The 15,860-nt window shown below is 36.9% G+C and overlaps 1 pseudogene; it reads left to right on the forward strand.

Annotated features, from left to right (window-relative positions):
* Positions 1-1,534: 1,534 nt before the first annotated feature.
* LOC149264677 (putative pre-mRNA-splicing factor ATP-dependent RNA helicase DEAH5 pseudogene) overlaps positions 1,535-15,860 on the forward strand; it is an 86,185-nt pseudogene continuing 71,859 nt past the window's right edge.

Genomic DNA, 15,860 nt, shown 5'->3' on the forward strand with positions numbered 1-15,860 from the left:
CAAGATCTGAAAAATTGCAATGCAAGAAAGAAAATGAGTGAACACACAGTAAATAAAACCACAAACAAACTTTTTATTAAAACGAAGAATAACTGTGAAAGCTATATGGTGGAGGATAATTTGTCCTTTTACAAAATGTGACTTGCTACTTATAGTATTTTTTGGTTACAATACCATGGGTAAATTCCATGGCTGAATGAATACCATCGTTGGATGTCACTTACAATACCATGGGTGGATGCCACTTACAATACCATGGGTAAATTCCATGGGTGGATGAATGGCATGGGTGGACGAATACCATGGGTTAATGCCATTTTCCATTCGGATCAACAACTGGGTCGAGTATCTATGTTAGGAGTTCCTCTCAAAATCTCGCGAGGCCCAGGAGGAGAGCCAACCATTTCATTATGCCTGGCTATTATTATCCATTGTTTTGGTTTCTTGGTAGTATAGCCAGTTTCCTCCGCACAAAGAGGAATTAACCGAGGCAGCATAGTTTGCCTCGTTATGGGCATCAAAAGATCCAGAACGGGTTAAGGAGTCAAATATCTTTTGGGTGTTCATGGAGATGGGCATGCACATGGCGATTAGCCAACAGGAAATATTGTCCCCCACCTTGTACACACAGCTCTCGGCTTATGCATAATTCAAATCTGATTTTCACAATGTCTCGATCAAAGCGAGCAAAGACCCTGAGTAGAAATGTCCCATGTTTCCTTATATGTTGACAGACATAGACATCCACGAATTCATGGGGTTGTGTCCACAGGAATGGTGCATGCCTACAGAGTTAGATGCAGGCACAAGCATAGGCACAAAGAGCTTGGCTGCGCAGAAGTGGAAGAACACTGCTGAGCAGGTTGGACGCACCTTAGCTACACAAAATAAGGAGGTTGCTACGACAGCGCCAGAGAAGGCTCGTCTGGAAAAGGAGCGTGCTACCAAGGCCTTGGCAAAGCGTGAGTAGAAGGATGCAAAGGAAAATGAACAATCTTCTTCCCATCACACCAATGAGCAAGAAATGTTTGAGCAAGGAGGAGGTGATGGTGAAGAGAAAACAACTCCTTTCATCTTGAAGAAGCAGACGCAAGAGCAACAAAGTGGGCATTAAAAGAAACAAAAGTATGACAAGTAGGCACATTTGGATCCCATGGTGCTGAAAGAGGAAAATATCAATGAGATCGATGAAAAAATTATGGACACCACGACAAAGGTTCTACAGAACTTCGAGCAGCAATATATGCAGATGCTTGGGAGCATCCAGAAGGATTTGGGCGAGCTGTAGATACAAGAGAGAAAAATTCAGGTAAATGTAGGGAAGGCAAGTGGCATGCAAGCTAGCCTAACACAAGGGAGGAGTGCATTATTAGAGATAGACTGGCCTCAGGAAGTAATAATCTTTCCTTTTCATGAAGGGTCAGTCCACACGTAGACGGAGGAGTTGCATGCGATGCTTCACACAATAAAAAACATGGGGTTGAACCCTATCGTGCTTCCACTTGAGTATATACATGCACTACATGAGGGGGTCATGGAGAAGCTTAGGATCAGAGAACATAGTGCACTCACTGCCATCAATGAGTTCAAAGCTAAAAATTGGCAGCTTTTCATGGAAAATACTCAGGCCTTGAAGGAGCAGGAGGAGTTGTGCACACAATGTCAGAATCTGGTCGCAACAATTGAGCAGGACTGCAAATCTGTACCTGAGTTAGGTATACCTAATGATGTAGACCCTTCAACCAAGGTAAGAAAATTGGCTTCTGCAGTCTGCATTTTGAAGGATAATGTCAACAAGGTGGGTTTCAACCTCAGGATCCAGATAGCCAAGTTGTCAGAGGTTCGGGAACAAAGGAACGCGATGATTAAAGAATCCATGGCTTGACTAGTTGTCATTGTTCAAGGGTATGAAAACCTCTTCACTCAAGCACTAGGCCTCTAGGATACATTGCAGGAGGATCCTACGCTACAACAATTAAGCATGGAGCTTAGGGAAGCCCAACAACAGTATGATGAAATCAGCATGAGAGCGTAGAAGTTGGCACAAGTCCAGGATTTTGTGCGCTTACAGGAAGGTAAGAAAATGTTGTTACACATTCAGGGATTGCAGACAAAGAAGTCTATGCTCACCACATGGCTTGAGCCTTGGATAGAGGAAGCCAGCTAGTTCTCACAGATAGTTATTGAGAAGTTGAAGGCTATGTAACAGATGCAGAGGACTACGCAGCTGGTAGTAGAGGGGCCAACCACGGAGAATCTGGTCTAGGAGATGCAGAACGAGGTAGAAAAGAGTACAATGGAGCTCCAAGCATTGACTAAAGAATTTAGTGAACTCCACCAGAAAGTAGAACAACGAGCTCAGTGACTCGAGGGTGAGTCACAATCTTTGTGTTGGGGGCCTGTTGGGATGCGGTCCCTAGTGACAGAAAGGAATTAATTATTAGTTTTTTTGTAACAAAATTTGTAAAAGATGTAAAGTTTCTATGATTTGTGGACGAGGAGCATGTAGTTGAATAAAAGTCAAAGGGGCTTAGCCCCTTATTTTAAGTAAATTTCTAAGTCAGTTTTGAGATTCACCCATGGTCCACAAACCATGGAATTGTATGAAAAAAGTCTATAAATAGTTGAGTCTTAGCAAAGGGAAGAGGTAACTAGATGGAACCAAGACAGAGTATTTGGTTCACTGAAGAGCCTTGGGTAGAAGCTAAGGCAGGAGGGCTCTACCTCCTACGCTTAGGTAGAGAAAGGGAGGCTCCGCAGTTGATTGCATGGAGGCCTAGGTAGAGTCTGCAACTAAGTGCATGGACCCCTGCAGCAATGTTCACAGGGAAGTTTGAGTCTGTAATCCTTAAATTGAAGATCAATGAAGAGATGTTTCCGAATAATTATTGAGTATTTCTTTTCATCTCTATTTATGCTATATACCACTGATAAATGAATTGTTTTCTGAAATATTGATTAAATGCTACACGATTATCTTGAATCAGTCCTAATAATGTATGCAATGCATGTTTAAACACTTGCGCAAAGTCTGTGATGATTTCTCTTATGATTACTAACAAATTAAGTAGATATGTGCAAAAGCCAATTTAGGATTTCTTTCTAATGCGCGTAAGTAGATAGATCGACTGTTAAAGGTCGGCAAGGACTGATCGTAGACCTTCATGAAGGTCTGAAGGCCATTTTAAAAGAGTTACAATGATGATCCCTAGGAATATGTTGATCTATGTGGAGACAGATCTAAGGTGTTGGAAGATATCACACTAGTCTCTTGATGCAGAAACTTGGTTCGTGAATCCCCCCATACTGCTTAGGGTGAGATTGTAACCTGTGCTACGGGAGTTGTTACCAAAAGGGCTAGTAGTGTAGGGCTATGTTGGTTGGCACAACTAACTCCTAACTTTGGTCAAGACCCCCCAAGACAACAACATTAATGTGGTACCTGAAGACATAAGCAATCAGGTCTTTCCTAAGATTAAACCAGCTCCACCCTCAAGCTACTATGATCTCGCCAAAACCGGTCAAGGGATCACAAATCAAAAACAAGCTTGGATGCCTCAAAGTTTCTTCACCATTACCTTGTGGAATTTTCTTGTCTCTACCCACCTGTTGAGGGCTTCCTAGAGGCTAAACCACCTCCACCCCCAACCCTTGGGAATTTCTATGAGACCACCTCACTCGTTTCCAAAACCTTTCGACAATCCAAAGCTCAACCAGAAAAGAATTCAATCACACCATGCCTATTGAGGAAATGGCAAGGAAAGGCTAAATCATTATCAAACTAGGAAAATCTCGTTCCAATAACAAAAAATGAACCAAATAAACAAATGCATCTCCCATGCATTAACACCTCAACTAGAAAATCGCACATGCAACCTGTTACCTAAAAAATCCTCCTACTACAGTTGCTTGATCCAACCTTCATTACTTGTCCTTGCTTTCCTTTCTTTTCCCTTTGCTTCCTTTTCTTGCTTTCCTTCTTTCTTCTCTTGGTGATTTTCTCCTCTCTAAAGAAAAATCCAAAACCAAACTGACAAAAAGCTGTGAACATGTCCTCAAATTCCTTTTTATCATTGAGGCCTCTATTTTTATTCATTTTCCTTCATTTTTGCTTCAATTTCCCTGCCATGCTAATTGTGATGCTTCATCTCCCTTTTCTCCTATTTTCTTTTATTTTCATAATTAAATTTTCATTAATTCCTCTTTGTGTTTTCCAATTCCTTTGTCAATTCCCTTGCTAATTTCCTTAGCCACAATAAACAATAAGTGACTCCAACTATGATGTTTTTCCCAACATTCAACTTGGAATATATGTCCCATGACCTTGGTCTTATTTTACATTTATTATCCTTTATTACATGAGATTTTAGCTTGGAGCTATCAAAATCTGCTCCCCGTTGGGGGAATACCATCCTTAGTGTTCAATGACACCTATGACCAACAAAACTACTAAAACCAAAACATACTGCCTATGAAGCTTTATAACTTAGCTCAATGCAGTACATACAATAACAAACATGTTAGGTCCCTATACTACTAGTGTAGCCCCTTATTTTTATTAGTGCAACCCCCTTATTGTATTTTCGTGCCCATGTAGTCCACATATTGTTATTATTGTGCCCCATAGAAACCCACTATTGTTATTTTTGTGTCCTTACATTATTATTGTTATGTCAGCTCTAATTATATTGTGACCCCTTAGACTCCTATATATAGAAAGGAGGTCTTGGCATTTGTATCATCCAAGAATTTCTCATTTGTCTAATGTGAAGGAGGTTACCCCCTCAAAGAGGCTTATTTTTAATTTGTTGAGCTATCTCTTCTTCTATTTTTTTAGTTTGTTTCATGACATTTGGTATCAGAGCTTTAGATTCTAGGTTTTCGCTGCTTCAAATAGGTCACGGTGGAATTTTCATTATAATGTTATTTCTACGAAGTTTCAAAAGATGAAATTAAAACTCATTTGAGATGAAATTGTGATGAGCTTATTTTTTGAATTTCATATCTTTTCTCTCAATAGTTTTGATGATATGAGATAAGGAAGTTAGGGTTTTTTTAGGCCCCTGAATTCCATCTCAAATAGGTGACCCAAGGAAAATCGTCACAATGTTCTTTTTGATCATCTGATTCAAATGTAGTGAAAATTTACAGAAAGAAGATGGATTGTAGTTAGTTGTTTACCATTTTCAGGGCCGAAAGTTGAAAAAGTGACACGTCGTACTTCATAAAAGTTCACTCTACTGAAAAAGTATATAATTAGACCATCATGTGAGAGTTGGCATAAATATTTCTCAGTGAATACAATCTCAATCAAACTTTTGGGGTTATAAGGAGAACTCATAGGGATACCACACAAAGAAAATTTAAACCTTGGAGATCCAAAATCACGGAGATACAATAGATTCAATATCAAGCTCTTACAAAGCGGAAAAAGAAGGTATGTAGTCATTTTAAAAATTTGCATAAGTTTTTTTTGAAAAATTAGTTTGAAGTGATTCAAAGGGCATAGTGAAGCATAAATATCATTAATTGATGACCCAAAGAAATAAAATGGAAACACCTAATAATAAACCCAAAATCTCTACAATGACACATGAAGAAGAGGAAGAAATGAAACATGATATATCAAAATTGCTAGGCCAAGTGCAACAAATTTTGCTCTCGTAAAAAGTAACAAGAAATGAATTGGAAGCCATGATGAATTTTAAGATATGTGGTATAAAGAGGGACATCGAAGTTTTGAATTATGGTTTAAAAGAAGACATGGAAGAAATGATGAATGTCAATATAGAAGAGTTGAAGGAAGGCTTTGCAAAGTCTCTAGAAGAAGGTGTCCTAGTGGTGACAGGGAAATCCATGAAAATCATGATGAAGACAAAAGGAATATCAATTATGATTTTAGAGACTCCAATGTGGGGTTTAAGAACCACCACATTCCAAAGATAGATATGAGGAAGTTTGATGGCAAGGATCCAGTAACTTGGATACTATATATGGAGAAATATTTTGATCTACATGATGTGCGACCCTCACAAAAGGTACGTATTGCATATTTATATTTAGAACCCAATCAGTTTGTATAGTATAGATGGTTTTTTTATCGTAAACCACTTGTCACCTTCTCAATTTTTATGGAGGAAATGATAGCACATTATAAGGATACAAAGAGAAACACCTTCTTTAGTAAATTAATAAATCTCGAACAAAAGGGGTCAATGGTGGAGCACATTGAGGACTTCCAAAAATTGAATATAAGGATAAATGATATTCTAGAGGAGCATATGGTTGATGTCCTTATAGGGAATTTAAAGGATAACATTTAACATGATATTCATCTTTGGGAACCTAATTCATTGAAGAAGGAATTCAAGTTGGAAACAAAAATTGAAAGAAAAATTATGGCAACAAGGAATCCTACCACTCACCACTGTAACGATGGAAGTGTCGTCACTCTTAGCCTTCCACAACCTACAAGGTTGACACCACAAAAATTAGAAAAAAAGAGAGAAAAAGAGTTTTGTTACAGTTGTGATAGAAAATACAGTAAGGGTCATAAGTTTGATGAGAAGAAATTAATTTACACAGATTGGGAAGAGAAGGAAGAAAAAATATAAGAAACGTCAAAAGAAGAGGATATAAACCAGGAACCAACCCCAGAGAAAGAAGAAATGAATCTTACCATATATTGTAATACATTGAAAAAGAATTACCACCCCTCAAACTCTCAATATAGAAGGACATATCAAGAAGAAAAAGTTAATAGTGTTGATTGATTCAGGTAGTACCCATAATTTTATTCATTGTAAGATAGTCAAGGAATTGAATTGCTTCCTATATCCAAGACTAAAGCGTCAAGTGATGATTGCAAATGGAGGAACCATACATTGCTATGTAAAGTGCCATAATATCAAGCTATCCATGGGAGAATATGTATTGAATAGTCCAATTCTTTCCATTCCAATGGGTGGTGTTGATGTTGTATCAGGAGTCCAACAGTTGCAATCTTTGGGTACGATTGCTTTTAATTTTCAAGAACTTTTTTGGAATTTTTTTTTGAAGGAAATGAAGTTTAATTAAGGGGAATCGTTGGGAAACCATGAAATATAATTGAATTTAACAACATGAAAAATCTTCTAAAGGAAGAACCACGAGGCATAATTGCACAATTATGTTCACTGGAGGTTAAAACTGTGAAATCATCTATTTCTACAAATCTTGAAAAAGTCTTGGAAAATAATTCTAAGGATGAAGAAGTGGAAGATTACATCGAGCATAAACAAAAATTTCTCCAACTCTTAAAGTATAATCTCACTTTGTTGTAGAATTGAATGAAAGAAAATGCAGATCAACATCGTAGCAAAAGAAGTTTTGATGTAGGCAACTAGGTATATTTATAGCTAGAACCATACAAACAAATGTCCCTCAAGCAAGCTAAGAAGGATAAGAAATTATCACCAAATTAATATGGTCCTTAGAAGGTGTTACAAAAGACTGGTGCTATAAACTACAAATTGGAGATTCCTGCATCTTCCTCGGTGCACCCATTTCTCCATGTTTCATGCTTAAAGAAGGTTATAGGTGACAAGCTCCCAGTTCAAACAATATTGCCGGAACTTGGAGAGGAAGGAAAAATCATATTAGAACCTGAAGCAGTTACAGAATCAAGAACATGTACATATGAAATCGATCAATTTCAGAGTATCTCATCAAGTGTAAGAACTTAACCATTGAATATTCTAAATGGGAGGATGAGAATTTTATACATAAGCATCCATAACTACTCAAGCGTTGAGGAAAAGACTTTTTTGAAGGAGAGGGCATGTTAGGTCCCTATACTACTAGTGTAGCCCCTTATTGTTATTACTGCAACTCCCTTATTATATTGTTGTGACCATGTAGTCCTCATATTGTTATTATTGTGCCCCATAGAAGCCCATTATTTTTATTATTGTACCTTTACATTATAATTGTTATGTTGACTTTGATTATATTGTGACACCTTAGACTCCTAAATATAGAAAGGAGGTCTTTTAATTTGTATCATCCAATAATTGTTCATTTGTATGATGTAAAGGAGGTTTCTGCCTCAAAGAGGCTTATTTTGAAGTCGTTGATCTATCTCTTCTTCTATTTTGTGAGCTAGTTTCATAACAAAACTGCTAAAAATAAAAACCAGCATGACGAACATGACAACATGACAATCATACCTCTTACTAAAGCTTTTTAACATAACTCATTGTGATATTTATAATAACAACCATACCTAGATATTTACATATACCAAAATCCCTTTGCCTCTACTAGAAAATAATGAAGGATATAAAGCCTGCATCTGATCAACCATCTCCCATGTAGCTTTGTTGAGCCCAAAGTGATTCCAATGCAGTTTAACTTGCTCAATTTATCTATGATGAAGCATTAGTTCTTTCCATTGTAATATGCACTGAGGTTCTAGCTGGAATTCTCCTTCTAGTTCCACCTACAATATATACCATTCAATCACATAATCGACATCTTTCACATATCTCTTAAGTAATAAAACATGGAAAACATATTTCACTATTGGTAGTGGTGCAATTTTGTAGGCCACTATTCCAATCCTTTTGAGGATCTTAAAATGCCAACAATATCGAGGTGCTAGTTTCGAACATGACCCAATCCTCAAGTAACACCTCCTGGTCTTGATGTGCATGTAGACATGCTCCCCAACCTAAAAATCCTTGAATGCCATATGCTAATCTGTATACCTCTTATGCTTGTCTTGTGTTTCTTTTATATTCTTCTTGATAACATACATTTTTCTTGTTCCATCTCTCCCAACGTCTGGTCCAATCAATACCCTGTTCACTGGATCACTCCAGCTAATGGGAGTATTACAAATCCACATTTAAAGTGACTCAAATTGACTCATACTCAAGGACTCCTAATATCCATTATTGTATGAAAAATATACCAGTGGAAGATAGTCTTACCACATCCTTTGTTGGTGCATGACATACATCCTCAACATATCCTCAAGAATCTTGTTAACCCTCTCTATTTGTCCATATGTTCGTGGATGATAGGTTTTACTAAAAGCCAACTTTTTCCCCAAACCTGTAAACAAATCCTTCAAAAACATGGAAATTAACTTGGCATCTCTATCTGATATGATATTCTTAGGAACAAAATGCAATCTTACTATCTCCCTAATGAAGACATGAGCTACTTCACTAGCTGAAATAGTAGACTTTGCTAGAATTAAGTGAGCTATCTTGGTCAACCTATCAACCACAACCATAATGGAATCATGTTCCTTCGATGTCCTTGGAAAACTTGCAATATAGTCCATCAAAATGACCTCCCATTTCCACTCTAGAATTGGAATTGGATGCAAGAAACTGCCTGGATTCTTCCCCTCTACTTTTACTTGTTCACAATCCAAACATCTAGCCACAAAATCAACCACTTCCTTTTTCAAGTTCGACCAATGGTATAACTTCTTGACCACTTTCAATGTCTCTTGATATGTATAGTGACTTGAATATGTATTGACATGAAATTATCTCAATACAAGCTTCCTGATTTCACGATTGTTTGGCACATAGATCATGTACCTAAATCTCACCAAACCATCTGTTGTGAGATGATAATTCAAATCCTAATCATCTATACTCTACTGATGTAACATGTGCTTAAGTTGTTGGAATCTGTCATCCTGTTGTCCTACCCACAAGATCTGCTCCTACAAATCGGTCACGTATGAACTCAAAGTTGAAATGTGATTTACCGACACTCTTCTACTAAGAGAATCTGAAACCATGTTCTGTTTACCCTTAATGTATTAGATCTCTAAGTCAAAATCATTGAGCATGGAAAACCATCTATATTTCCTGGCATTCATATTAGATTTTTCAAATAAGTAACTCAACTGACTATGATTACTCATCAAAACAAACCTCTTGCCAAGAAGATATTGCCTTCACATCTTCAATGCATGAATGATCTCTACCAAATCAAGATCACGAGTCACATAATTGTGCTCATTCTAATTTAGTTTCCTTGAATCGTACCATACCACCTATCCCTCTTGCATGAAGAATCCACCAAGTCCTCTCTTGCAAACATATGTGCACACCACGAACTCTTTATCTATATATGCAATCTTTAGAACTAGAGCACTTATAAGAAATTGCTTCAACTGCTCAAAACTAGACGTACATTCCTTTATCCATTCAAATTTATTTTGTTTCCTCTGTAAAGATGAAATAGGATAGGAAATCTATGAGAATTTCTTAATGAAATTCCTATAATAATCTGCTAATCCCATGAATGATCTGACCTCATCCACAATCCTAGGGGCTTCCCATTCCATGATAGCTCTGATATTTTCTGAGTCCCTTGTTATACCTTCCTTGGAAACAACATGTCCCAAGTAATGAAATTTTGTCTGAAAGAAACTGCACTTACTAAGCTTGGCATACAACTAATTTTCTTTCGACAATATTAATGTTGTTCCTAGGTGTTTTGCTTTCTGCTCCTCATTCTTAGAATATATCAATATATCATCAATGAATACTATCACAAACTTGTCTAAATAAGGATTCAATACATTATTCATCAAACACATGAAAGTAGTTGGAGCATTGGTCAAACCAAAAGGAATCACAGCAACCTCATAATGCCCATACCTATTATGGAATGTAGCCTTGTAAATTTCCACTTCTTTGATGTGCACCCGATGATATATTGATCTCAAATCAATCTTCGAGAACATTGTTGTTCCCTTCAACCAGTCAAATAAATCATTGATCATCGGAAATGGATACATGTTCTTGATCATCACCTTGTTCAACTGTCTATAATTAATTTACAAGCTAAGAGTGTTGTCCTTCCTCTTCACAAACAACACTGGTGCACCCCAAGGTGATACACTTGGCCTAATGTATCCCTTATCAAAGATTTCCTTTCACTACAACTCAGTTCTACTAATTCTAGAGTGCTCATCCTGTAAGGTTCCTTTGATGTTGGTGTTTCTCCTAGTACAAACTTAGTAGAGAATTCCACTTCTCTATGAGGTGGAAGATCTAAAATATTTGTTGGAAATACATCCTAATCCTATTGTAAAATCAAATACCTCTTCAAGACTTCAACACCCTCAACATCCTTCCCTTTGTCACTAGAAATATGCACTGCAAATAATACACACCCTTTCTTGCAACTATTATTTTCCTACATAGTTGTAATGATTCTCACTAATGTAGACTTCTTATTACCCTATAAGATTCTCTTCACTCCATCATCATCCAAGCACTCAATGGCCTTCTCACAACAATCTACCTTGGTCCTCTGAAGGTACAACCAATCCATACCCAAAAACATACTTTATGAACCCAATGGAAGCTCATTTAGATGAGTTGATATAGGCATACCATTCACCTCAAATTCACAAGCTCTCACCCAGTGATGAACTTTTTTCTTCGTACCTATATCTAGTTGAATGAACCAATACTTTGCATGCACTTCCTTTCTCAGGCCACACTTATCCATGAGGCCATGATTAACATAATTATAATTGGATCTAATATCAATAAAAATAGAAACAACTTGATCACAGAGCTTACCTTCCATCTTAATAATGGATGCCTAAATATCCCCTTGCTTGTTATAAAATGTTGCATAGATTCGAGGAATTCTCTGGCTCACATCCCCAACTACCTGTTCCTCCCGAGAGCTATAGATCTGAGTTCTACAACCTTCATACAACGAATACTCATTCTTGTAATGATATATTTCACAAATCTAACAATGCAATGGTTATTTTCCACTACACTTATTCTGCTACTCTCGAGGCTGAGGTCCATTTCCTTTCTCAGCCGCATTAAACTTCTTGTATGGAGCCACATTTTCTTTCTCACCCACATCCTGAGGTCTTTCTCGCTAGGGTGGCCACTTTTCATTGGTCTATTCATTTCCTTTCCATTCATTATTAGGATCAAATTATGCTTTGATTTGTCATAACATTGCTTCAACTTCCAAATGACTTCTTCCAATGATTGAGGCTCATCATACTCAATTAGATCCTTGAATACTAATGAAAGTCGACTAATAAATATCTGAACCTTCGTCTTCTCATCATTGAGGTAAGGCACATACCTCAACAATTCCAGAAACTTAGTCATATATGATTCATTTGTCATAGATCCCATGTTTAACTCATAGAAAATCTTAGCCTTGCTATCATAGTATCTCCCTGACAAGTAATTTTTTTGAAAGTGTCTTTTTAACTCATGCCAACTCAACTCCTCTATCCTGATGCCTCTAACACACTTCAAATTTTCCCACCAGATTTCCACCTTTCCCTCAAGAATGAAAATAACTATCATGGCTTTCATGTTCTCTGTATAATCACGCAACTCAAAGAACTTCTTCATCCCAAGTAGCCATGCCTCTACATATTCCATTTTTTTCATCTCACCATCAAATGCAGGAGGCTTGTCTTTCTTGAACTCATCTAACAGGTGTACCCTCTCACTCCTCTTGTAAGGATGATATCGATGATGACAATAATACATGTATCAACCAGAGGTAGAATAGAACCCATAACCACTGCCTCTCTTTTCAAGTGTATCCAAGAGCCCAACATATCTAATTGTGTCATCCATGTCTAACCTGTGTCCTCCATGAGACCTTCTACCATATCCCCCATTAGTCCTATCCTATTGTCCATAACTGATTTGTGGTTTTCCTTGTATCTGTAAATATGATAAGCTATGGCGTATAAATGCATTTACTTTTTCTTGCTTTTCCTTTGCCCTGGCAACTGTTTCCTATGACTGAATGATCCTTTCATTATCTGCCTTGCAACTTCTAATTTATACCTTTAGACTTCTCAAGCTATTTGTTATGTCACAAGAGTACTCATCTCATGATTTCTCATATGATCTATAAGGAGAGTCACGTGAATTGTAATCCATCATTCTGCTATTAATCTATGATCTTCTTCTTCCTACAAACATACCATGTCATATAACAAAATATAAACATAGTCAACATACCTCATTGATGTTCAGGGGAGGCTATCTCACATTAGGGGATTTTTTATGTCTAAAATGGGCCTCCTAAATAAATTATAAAATAAAAGTGGAAATAATAAATTAAGATTAGATTACATCATCAGAATTTAGAGGGAAAAAATAAAAAACTATTTTTTCAACTCCTATTTTCAACTTATCTCCCAATCGGTTTACTCAAATTTCGAGCCGAAAAACTCATTGGATGAAAAAATTGATTCCTCATCCAAGGAGTACACATGTTGCATACTTTTGATGGAGCATACTACACAAAATATGAGAAATACAATAAAACCATTATTGCAATCATATTTTTTCATTTATTTCTCATTTTTCATGTAGTAGAGTCCATCAAAAATATGCAACATGGGTACTCCTTGGATGAGGAATTAAATTTTGCATCCAACAAGTACTCCCACTCTAAATTTGAGTAAAATCTTAGGGAGATAAGTTGAAAATACGAGTTGAAAAAGTAGTTTTATCATTTTATAATCTTTTTACTTTTTTACTCCAAAGATGGTGAATCATCTGCCATGATTGACATCATCATCTAGAATCCTATTGGTTTTTATAAAGTTTACTTTGGTTGTACATTGTTCTTAGGAGGCCCATTTTAGATCTTGAAATTCCCCTAATGTCTACAAAATCATTCCATATTAGAACGATACATGTATATACATAATCATGTCAATATATTGACATCATGCATGATAATAGTAACTACATACAATGACCTCATGCATGATAACCAGAACCATGACAATGCATGCATAACAACATGCATCTAGTCCATCTATTCCAAGTATTCTAACCATGCTCTAATACCACCTTTCAACCATCCCCTCCCACATTTTACCCAATTTCACTGCCCTACCAGGGTAAATATGAGTTGTAGAGTTAATATGACATCACTCAACCTCCAAGCTTCAATTATGGAAGTGGGGAAATGACTGACAACTCACAGACATCCCTCAAGGCTTACAGGAAACTCAAAAGCCAAAGAATCACCCTAGGTGACCAAGCCCTAAGCTAAAGCTATTTTTCTCAGACCTAACACCCGAATCAAGTGCACAAGCCTACAAGGGTGTGGTTATGACCCTCCAATTTCATGCACAATACTAATTCCATGTGGTTGAAGCCCAAATCCTCTAGTTTAAAGAATATGGTCCCAAGACCACTACCTATAACTTCTCATAATGATAAATGACATAGTAACAAAGTTGTTCATACAAAATTTGAACAAAACTTGACCTAACTAGGCCTAACCATAATGGTTGTTTCGTCAAACATTTGGTGAACATGTGAGATACAGGTCATGAATGCATACTTGATTATAATATTTTTTTATCCATCTGATATTCATCTAAAATTTCTGATTCCCTCTCATATTATTTGTAATGAAACTTGTTAGTCCATGCATTCGACAATTTATATACTTAAAAAATCCTTAACAAGTCATAGCTAGAGAACATTAAAAATCTATGCTTATAATCACCATATAACCTCTTTAATAACCATGAAAGAAGAACCACCTATTGGGTTCTGTTATATTCTTTCGATGACTAGCGCATATAGTTAACTTGGAGGTTAGAGCGGGGGCAGAGCCCCCCCTTCATTGCACTGATTGCGCAGTGGGGGGGTTACAGGGGGGCGATAGCCCCCACTATCTAGGGGGTTTGAGGGGGGTGGGTAGCCCCCCTCTACGGGGTCCAAGGTTGCAGCCCGAGAATTTTTTTTTGGGACCCTATATTAGGTTGGGCAGACCTACCTATGGTTTTGTGCATGGTTTTTGCACATGGTTTTCGATGCGATGGTTTTTGGTCCATGGTTTTGGATGCAATGGTTTTTCGGTCCATGGTATTGGATGCTTCGGCATGTATAAATATGTATTGTAACATTTAAAGAAAAATAATGAAAAATCAAGTTGGTAGTCCTGGTTTTGGGATCTAGGGGAAAATCTTTATGTGTATGTGTTTTATGTGTTGTGCTCTCGCATTGTTTATTTTCTATGTTTTAGAATTCGTATGTAGGCAATTTTTGTACGTGGTTAAAACCTACACCACCAAAACATCATAATAACAAGTACAATTTATCATAGATTATAATAGAAAAATACTCTTATTAACTTGTGAAAATCTAACCAAGTTAGGGACTTCCCATACCACCCAACCATAGATTGGGATGGACCAAATATTTCTTTCAGCCAATCACCCCTGTGCCATACTCCAAGCATGAATGTGGGATCTCAATATGTTATGCAACCAACTCACAAAATAAAAGAAAATATAGATCAACGACTTCAAAATCAACCTCTTCAAGGGGGGAAACCTCCTTTACATTACACAAATGAATAATTCTTGGATGATAAAAATGAAAAGACCTCCTTTCTATATATAGGACTCTAAGGGGTCACAATATAATCAAACCTGACATAACAATAATAATCTAAGTGCACAAGAATAACAATAGTGGGCTTCTATGGGGCACAATAATAACAATATGGGGACAACATGGGCACAACAATAACAATAAGGGACTACAATGACAATAATAATAAGGGAATACACTAGTATTAAAGGACCTAACATGTTGCTCTCCTTCATAAAAGTGTTTTTCTCAACGCTTGAGTAGTTCTGGATGCTTTTGTATAAAATTCTAATACTCCCATGTGGAATCTTTAGTGGGTAAGTTCTTCCACTTGATGAGATGCTTTGAAATTGATCGATTTCATAGCTGTATAGTTCTTGTTTCTGTGACTGCTTCAGGTTCCAATATGATTTTTCCTTCCTCTTCAAGTTCTTGTGATAC

The sequence above is a fragment of the Pinus tabuliformis genome, chromosome 6 (genome assembly GCF_031772625.1).
Source record: "Pinus tabuliformis cultivar Carrire ecotype Pingquan chromosome 6, CPIR1, whole genome shotgun sequence".
Taxonomy (NCBI): Eukaryota; Viridiplantae; Streptophyta; class Pinopsida; order Pinales; family Pinaceae; genus Pinus; species Pinus tabuliformis.